Source organism: Lathyrus oleraceus, chromosome 6, assembly GCF_024323335.1.
Source record: "Lathyrus oleraceus cultivar Zhongwan6 chromosome 6, CAAS_Psat_ZW6_1.0, whole genome shotgun sequence".
NCBI lineage: Eukaryota > Viridiplantae > Streptophyta > Magnoliopsida > Fabales > Fabaceae > Lathyrus > Lathyrus oleraceus.
In genome coordinates, this window is record NC_066584.1 from 245,506,158 (window position 1) to 245,515,690 (window position 9,533).

Below are 9,533 nucleotides of genomic sequence, written 5' to 3' on the forward strand. Positions count from 1 at the left end.
ATGATATAGTCGCAAGGTGCGGTATGACAGATGGAAGCATCAGAAACTTCAATGACAACGGTCTAACAATTGCAAAGTCAACGATGGAGGATGGCGGCGGTCCAACGGTTGTCGACAACAGGCCACGGAGGTCCGCTCGTCCAACAACAACAATCATGCAAAGGTTCAACCTTTCGACGGTGGAGTTGACGATAGTGTGGCAGTGTTTGATCGAAGTCGAGTTGATGGCGTAGGCAGAGCTCTGACGACAACGGTAGGGGTGAGAATAGGTTAGGTCGGGTCGCGCTTTACTTAAATAGGTCAGACCTAGTTAACAAAATTAAGGTCTAAGTCTAGCATATTACCCCCCAAGTACTTTATTTTGAACCTGACTTGTCCTTTTTAAAAGCCTACTTGGCTTATTAGCCTATTTAGAGTTTGCATTGGGTGACAATATGGATACAAGAAGGATAGTTGAAAAGTAAAAGCCTACTTGGCTTGTAAAGTAAAAGAGATAAGGAAAGGGAAAGATACACATAGATAGATAGTGCTTCGACATTCATCATCATTTTTCCTACATGCACACTTCAATGGATGATACCATCGAAACATAATCATGGTCTTCCACTATTTTGATTAAAAAAATTACAACAATGGATTATCCTATCAATGATGAACCTAACCCAGTTGCTTCCGCCTTTGTTAGGGAGACTCCATATCAAGTAGAGATCACTATCACCAACTTTGCTTGAGTTTCTCGATTTCCTGGCAAGGATTTTCACAACAATCTAATGCAATAACCTCATGTCAAATTTAACTTGGATGATCCAAAATTTTGACATTTCCATGTTTTCACAAACAGACATGGAGATAGACATGACAAAAGAAACTTTATCATAATCTGAATTCTTGTTGAAATCAAAATAATCAAACTTTACAACTTAATTCTTAAACTTACTCTTAAGACATTCAGTAGTGAGCTCTAAGTTGGAGTAAAAAACTTTGGCATAGTCGGCATTATATTTCCTTTTTATTCCAATAAACTTTAATAGATGATTATTAGCAAAAAGCTTCAAAAAGTTGGTTCTCATATCAACTTCAGTTGTGGCATCAACGTAATATTCAAGGTCAACAGGCTTATATAAAATTTCTCTTGATACATTTGCAATTTGTCTTCAGGTAACAGATGAATTACTTTACTACACAACAGTGGCAAAGAATTTGAAGAACTTGATGCAGATGATATTTTTGCCTTCTTGCTCAAAATCCTATCCATGGACGTTTTAGTACCTTGAACTTTTATTCTAGTCCTCTTTGGAATTTGAATTGGAGGATCATAAGAAATGGAAGTAGAAGCTAGTTTCTTGGACTTTTGTCTTTCAAATCTCCCTTTGTAACCAAGCTTATATGTCATTGTGATGATGATGATGATCGTAGATAGATGATGATCAGATGATGATAATGATAATCAGATGATGATTTGATGATGTTTGAAAAATTGCTCAAAATAGGGTTGTAACGGTTAAAAGAAAAGATCAATGACAATGAATTTGAAAAAGTGAAAAACGAATATATATGAGTTAAAAATTGAGCCTTAGATAAATGATTTGAATCACGAGTTCAGTTGAAAAGTGTTTGATTCAAATCAAAATGAATAGCCTCAAGTCTCAGATGAATGATTTGAATCATATGTTTAGTTATAAAACTTTGATTTGAGTCAAAAGTTAAAAAAAATAGAAAAATATAAAAAATTGAGACTTTTCAAAGGGTGATTCACTTAAAATTGAAAATATTTTTCAATGCTCGTTAATGTTATATATGAATGTGAAAATGGATGAGCCTTTTATAATACAAATGCTCAAAAGAATTTTAATGCAAATGTGTTTAATGTGAATGCAAAAATTACTTATAATGCACAAAAAATAATGATGATGCATGGATGTATGAAAGAATGCAAATAATGCAATGAATGAACGATATAAAATTTAAACTGATGCATTAAATGATTAAGCAATTAAGGAATGAAAACACAAATATAGCACATACATAACATGTATAAATCACACAATACATTAGGCAAAAGAATAAATACTTTGGTGCATACTCAAAGGAAATAAAGCAGGGTTGAAACGATCATACAAATTTAGACGATCTAAGCTTAACTTGTGTTGAAAATCCACCACAACCTATGGAGAATTTCAATCAAAAATCTTGATGAACAAGATTGTTATCACCCACAAAGTGACAATAAAAGAAAAGAACAATGGAGAAACAAAGAAAGAAAGAACGTTGGAGAAGAAGAGTATTTTTTGCAGAGTTTCTCTCTGCCCATAACCTGTGGAAAAACTTATTATTCACTTTGCAACTACAAATTTTTGTGAATACAATGTTATGAATACAACATTATAAGAATAAGTTTTACTCCTTCTATTTATAGATTTAAGTTAGCTTTCACCCCAAGCCAAAGCCTAAAACTATAAAAGCTCAAAATAGTTAACACTACTAAAAATAGACCTAAGTCGAAATCCTGTGTGAAGCAACATGCTTCGACACTTCAAAACACTAATACAACTCAATACACTAGGTGATTCAACACTTCCTTGCTTCTGTCGAGAAACCTGCTTCGACACAAGGAATTACAATTCAATACAAATTCATTGTGTCTGAGCTATCTACATTTATCATAGCTCTTAGTCTTCTGAACACTTCGACTTGCACTTCCTTCATTATGATGTATGCAATCTGATTCTCAGTTCTGCAGTGTTCCACATTCATCTTTACATCTGCTACCTGCTCTCGAAGATAATGGAATCTCATCTCGATGTGCTTGCTTCGACCATGTTCTTACAGATTCTTCGCTAGATTGATAGCTGACATGTTGTCGATCTTCATGGTAATTGCTCCATGACTCTTTGTTGTTATCTATTCGACCAGATTCACCATCCACGTTGCTTGACATGCACAAAGGGAAGCAACTATGTATTCTGCTTCGCACGATGGTAATGCCACTACTGGCTCTTTTCTCGAACTTCAAGCAACTGATGCACCACATAGCATAGACACATAGCCAGTTGTGGATTTTCGATCCTCAACATCACTACACCAACTTGAGTCGGTATATCCTACTAGTTTTCATTATTTTCCTTCATCAGCTGCAGGAAACAAAATTCCATAGTCAAGAGTTCCTTTCAAATACCTTAGTATCCTCTTCGCCGCTGCTAGATGTGATACCTTTGACTTCTGCATGAATTTACTCACCATACCTACAATGTATGCTAAGTCACGCCTTGTGCGACAGAGGTATCGAAGTGACCCAATAGGTCTTCTATATTGGGTTGGGTCGACATCATCTGAATCTGAATCTTTTGACAGTTGTAATCTGGGCTCAGCTGGAGTCGAAGTTGGGTTGCAATCTTGCATCTCAAATCTCTTAAGTATTTCTCCGGCATACCTTCTTTGATGCATCATCAAACCTCTACCACTCTTGTATAATTATATGCCAAGGAAGTATGAAATGTCACCCATATCTGACATTTCAAATTCCTTGTTGAGATCACCTTTGAAGTCTTCGATCTTCTTCTTGCAGCTACCTGTTATCAACAAGTCGTCGATATATAGGCATAGTATAAGCAATTCACTCTTGCTTCTTCTTACATATACTCCATGTTTAGTTGTGCACTTCACAAGTTCCTTCTCCCTTAGAAAGCCATCTATTTTCTTGTTCAAAGCTCTTGGAGCTTGTTTAAGTCCGTACAGGGCTTTATGCAGCCTATACACCTTTATTTCTTCGCCTTGTTTCACAAACCCAGCTGGTTGTGCAACATAAACTTCTTCTTCTAAGGGGCCATTCAAGAATTCACATTTAACACCCACCTAGCACATCTTTCAGTTTTTTATGTTTGCTAGACCAACGACCAACTTGATTATTTTGATCCTAATAATAGGTGTAAAAACTTCATCGAAGTTGATTCCTTCTTTATGAAGAAATCCTTTCGCCACAAGTCTCGCCTTCTGTCGAGTCACTTCTCCTATGGGGTTCAACTTCACCTTGTATACCTACTTCACATCAATTTCCTTCTTGTCTTGGGGAAATTCGACAAGTGACCAAGTGTTGTTGACTTTGATTGACTTTAGCTCGTCATTAATTGCTTTCATCCACTTCGAATCTTTTAATGCCTCAACTGCATTGACTGGTTAGACATCTGCTTAGAAAGCATAGTGTACCATCTCACCTTCTTTATTGACCATGTCATCTAATGTAGTCACACATTCTTTCCACCTTACATGCATGTGTCTTGTTCTTTAAGGTCTGCTTGGACCTGTTTTACCTCTAACTTCTTGTCGAACTTCTCTTTCGACTTCACTAGTCGGTTCATCATATAAGATTCTTACTGAATCCTTATTAACATTCTCAGTCCAATCCCACTCCTTAAGCTTATCTATGATCACGTCCCTGCTGATCACTACTTGTTTGTTCACTGGATCGAACAACTTGTATCCTCTAGTCGAATGATATCCTATCAGGATCATCTGACTCGATTTATCATTAATTTTTATTCTCAACTGATCTGGCACATGTCTATGTGATATAGATCCAAGCGCCTTCATATGACTCAAGCTAGGCTTGACACCAGAACAACATTCTTCTGGCGTAATTCCTTCTAGCTTCTTCGTCGGACATCTGTTTAGGATATATGTTGCAGTCGACACAACTTCTCCCCATAGTTCTTTGGGTAGATGTTTGTCTTTTAACATACTTCTCACCATATTCATGATGGTTCTATTCTTCCTTTCTGCGACTCCATTCTGCTGTGGATTGTAGGGTGGCACCACCTCATGCATAATCCCTTTTTTCACACATAATGCATCGAAGTCTTTCGACATATATTCTCCACCACCATCAGTCCCCGGCTTGATCTTTCGACCACTCTGTCTTTTTACCATAGATTTAAACTTGGGAAATACCTCGATCACTTCACTTTTCTTCATGATCAGGTAAGTCCACAACTTTTGACTGAAATCATCTATGAATGTAACAAAGTATTTGTTACCTCCAATGGAATCCACCTGGATAGGGCCACATACATCAGAGTATATGACTTCAATAATTGCCTTCGACATGCTTCCCGCATCCTTACTGAAGTTGTTCTTGTGCTAATTCGCTTGCACACATTCTTCACACACTTCGTTTGAAATGTTGACTTTTGATAATCCTGAAACCATATTTCTTCTCTTCAAATCTCTGATGTCTTTGAAATTGAGATGTCCAAGTCTATAATGCCATATCCATTCATCTCTGATGGCTGTTGTTGCAAGGCATTTATGCTTCATCACATTAATCTCAATCTTGAAGGTTCTATTCTGAGAAATTGGAGCCTTCAAGATCTACCTTCCATTTTAGTCGAGAACTCTCATCATCTTGTATTTGATCGACACCTTGTAGTTCTTTTCGACTAATTGCCCTATGCTGAACAAATTTCTCTTCATGCCTGGTATGTACAACACATATGAAATTACTGACCTCTTTCCATCTTTCCTCATAATCAGAACATCACCAACACCTTCAGTTGCTAGAGTGTTGTCATTTGCAAATTTTGTAACAACCCAATTTTAGTATTTATTTATTATACTATTATTATTATATTTTATTTTAATTATGTGGAGTTTTAATTAATTAATTGGTTGTTAGGTAGTATAATAATTGATTATATTAATTAATTTTGGTGTGTTAATTAATTATTTAGTTGATATGAGATATAATTAAATAATTGTATTAATTAACTTAGTGTGTATGTGGGGTTAGTTTAATTTAATTGAACTAATTAGAGATATTTAAATATTAGGTCTTATTGGGCCTATTAATTAAATTAGAAGTATCATGCTTTAAGCCCAAATAGAATACTAGTATATAAGAGGGGAGGAGAGTGAGAATTAGGATTCATTTGATCATTTGAAGGCAATAGAGAAAGCGGAGAGGAAAAGTAAAGAGAAGAGCTAGGGTTTCTAGAAAATTGAAGAGGTAAGGCGGGAATCCTTATTATTATGGGTTAGTATGATTGGGTCAATGGGTAGATGTATGTTTAGGTTAAAATCCCTAATTTTGTATGGTTGTTTGGAATTGTTAGGTTTTGATGAGTATGCTCGATTGTGGTGATTGATTGTGTTAAAACTGCAAATTAACGTTATATATTTAGAATAGTGTGTGTGAGTTATAATTTTCTGAACGTGTGGCTTTTTACGGAATCGAAATCGGAGGTCCGGAAGTCCTCCAACAATGAAAACCGCAGAAAATTTTGCATGCTGTCCGTCACAATCGCGGCCTTTTTTTATGTTTTATTGTCGAAATCGTTTTTGGTCATAACGTTTGATCCGTAAGTCCAAATTGAGTGTCGTTTGAAGTGTTGGATAGCTGAAACAGAAGGCTATAACTTTGTTTCAGGAATAAAATAATTTTGGAGATTATTTCATGGACGTTTTTGGGGTTGAAGAAGATGAAAATTATGTTGGAAAATTTAGAAAACAACAACTTTTTAGTAACGCCTTCGTGCACGGTTTTATTCATAACTTTCAACTCGTGAATCATTTTGGGTTGGGGTTTAAAGCATTAGAAAGGTGACTCTAATAGATATTATGTGAATGGTGTAATTGTTATGAATGTGTATATGTACCATTGGTGGATTGTGAATGATATATTGTTATGAATGTGTGTATGTACCATTGGTAGATTGTGAATGATATATTGTTATGAATGTGTATATGTACCATTGGTGGATTGTAAATGATATATTGGTATGAATGTGTATATGTACCATTGATGGATTGTGAATGATATATTGTTATGAATGTGTTTATGTACCATTGGTGGATTGTGAATGATATATTGTTATGAATGTGGATATGTATCATTGGTGGATTGTGAATGATATATTGTTATGAATGTGTATATGTACCATTGGTGGATAATTCATAGAGTTGAATTATGGTGATATGTGGAATGTTAAGATGGTAGAGATGATCTTAATTGCATATGTATTGGTATTTGTACATTCATTCATGGCATGCATGGTCGGCTTCATAGTGGAAGCGGTGAAACTGTTGGTTTACATGGTAGCACACGTTGATCCTTAATTGGAAATAGGCGTGGTAGATAGACGTTGATACTTAATTGGAAATAGGCGTAGCAGACGTTGATCCTTAATTGGAAATAGACGCGGTGGCTTGGATTCTAGATGTTGAATCGGAAAGCGGTGGAACGTTGGGTACATATAGACGTTGATCCTTAATTGGAAATAGGCGTAGCAGACGTTGATCCTTAATTGGAAATAGACGCGGTGGCTTAGATTCTAGATATTGAATCGGAAAGCTGTGAAACGTTGGGTTCACATTGAGGTACCGCATGCATAGAGTCACATGTCTTGCATTGAGTCACATTAGAGTTATGTGATAATTGAGTGGATGCATTATTGTGATTGTGATGTGTGTATGAGATATGATAATTGAATGTGATGATGTTTGGATACATAACTTGACAACATATGTGATAATTGTAGTCATGTGTATATTTGAGAATATAATATTGGATTTTAATATTGTACTCCTTGAGTTTGATGGATGTTTGAAACATGTGAAATAGATGTTGGTGAATATTGTTTACATGGTTATGTGAAGTGTGATGAATTCCTTTAATTGTTGATTTAATCATTGTGCTTGATTTTACTCCTTCATAATGATTTGAATTCTCACCCTTTGTGTTTGAATGTTAGCTTTACATGGGTATCGTGCAGATACTCAAGAGTAGTAGCGCTGAAGTAAGTGGACGGTAGCTCGCTCAAGATTAGCTGGAGAGTTCCCGTATTTTAGTTTGAAGACTAGGTAATGAGTCAATGCTCTGGTCATGTAACACTGGGTAGATTAGTAGTATTGAACTCGTATTCTATTTGGATAAGTATTATGTTATTACTTGCGAACCTGCTTATTTGCAATTGCTGTTGAGAGGCCATAGTGCCAAATATTCTGATTATGGTTTCTGTTTATTTTGAAAAGATGATTGAGAGATGATCATGGTATGGGACATGGATCATTTGATGAAATGCATGAGTATTCATTATTTTCCGTTGCAAACGCATATTCGTGAATATTCATGATAATTGGAATGTGTTATTTTAAATGACTAGGTGTATTGTGTAGTGATGATGAATGCTGTTGGTTTTTGAAAGCTTTTAGTTTTTGAAAACGTCGATGTGACGCCCTTTTGTTTATATGCGTGTTTATTTACTCTGATTATATGTTAAGTATTTTGGGGTAGAAAAAGGGGTGTTACATTAGTGGTATCAGAGCATGGTCGATCAGTTCGTCAATAGTCGTTAAGGTTTTCCATCCCGTTGTATTTGATTTGTGTATCTGACACGATCGATACTGTTTGTCTGATTGTTCGGACTATTCAGGACGATGGTTGAAGGCAGGAATGATGATGCCATTGCTGAGGCGCTGAGGATGTTGGTTGTATCCATGGGTCAGATCCCTCAAGTGAATGCTGGTAACCGAAATAGAGATGATGATGAGTTTCGTGCTTTGGGGAGATTCCAGCGGAACAATCCTCCTGTCTTTGAGGGTGGGCATGAACCTGACAAAGCTCAATCTTGGCTGAAGGCAATTGAGAAGATCTTCAGAGTCATGAACTGTACTGATGCTCAGAAAGTGCAATTTGGTACTCATATGCTTGAGAAGGAAGCTGAAGATTGGTGGAATAACACTCTTCAGAGGTTTGAAGAAGACAACATTGAGGTTACTTGGGCTCTTTTCCGTGATGTCTTCTTGGAGAACTATTTTCCAGAAGATTGTCGTGGGAAGAAAAAGGTGGAGTTTCTTGAATTGAAGCAAGGAAATGGTACTGTTGCTGAATATGCTGCTAGATTTCAGGAGCTTATCAAGTATTGTCCTCATTACAATACTGCTAATGCTGAGAGATCTAAATGTTTGAAGTTCGTAAGTGGCTTGAGACATGATATCAAGAAGGCCATTGGTTACCAACAGATTACTCGTTTTATGGAGTTGGTTAACAAGAGTCGGATTTATGATGAGGATAGTAGGGAGAGTGCTTCTTTCTACAAGAGTTTGAAGGGGAAAAACCTGAATCGTGGGGAACCGTATGATGACAAGAGGAGACAAGTTGGTTTTGGCAAGAAGCCAAGTGGGGGAGGATCTTCTACTCTACTTAAGTGTTTCAACTGTGGCGTTGAAGGTCATCGTGTTGTTGATTATAGTAAGGATCCTGCGACGTGTTTCAAGTGTGGCAAGAGTGGTCACAAAGCAAACAATTGTGGAGTTGGTTCGAGCGTGACTTGTTACAATTGTGGTGAGAAAGGTCACATTAGTACCCAATGTGATAAGCCGAAGAAGGAGCAAGCGAAGGGAAAGGTGTTTGCATTGTCTGGTGCGGAGGCCACTACCGATGATAGGCTAATCCAAGGTACGGGCTTTATTAATGGTACACATTTGACTGCCATTATTGATACCGGTGCAACACATTCTTTAATTTATTTGGATTGTGCTAA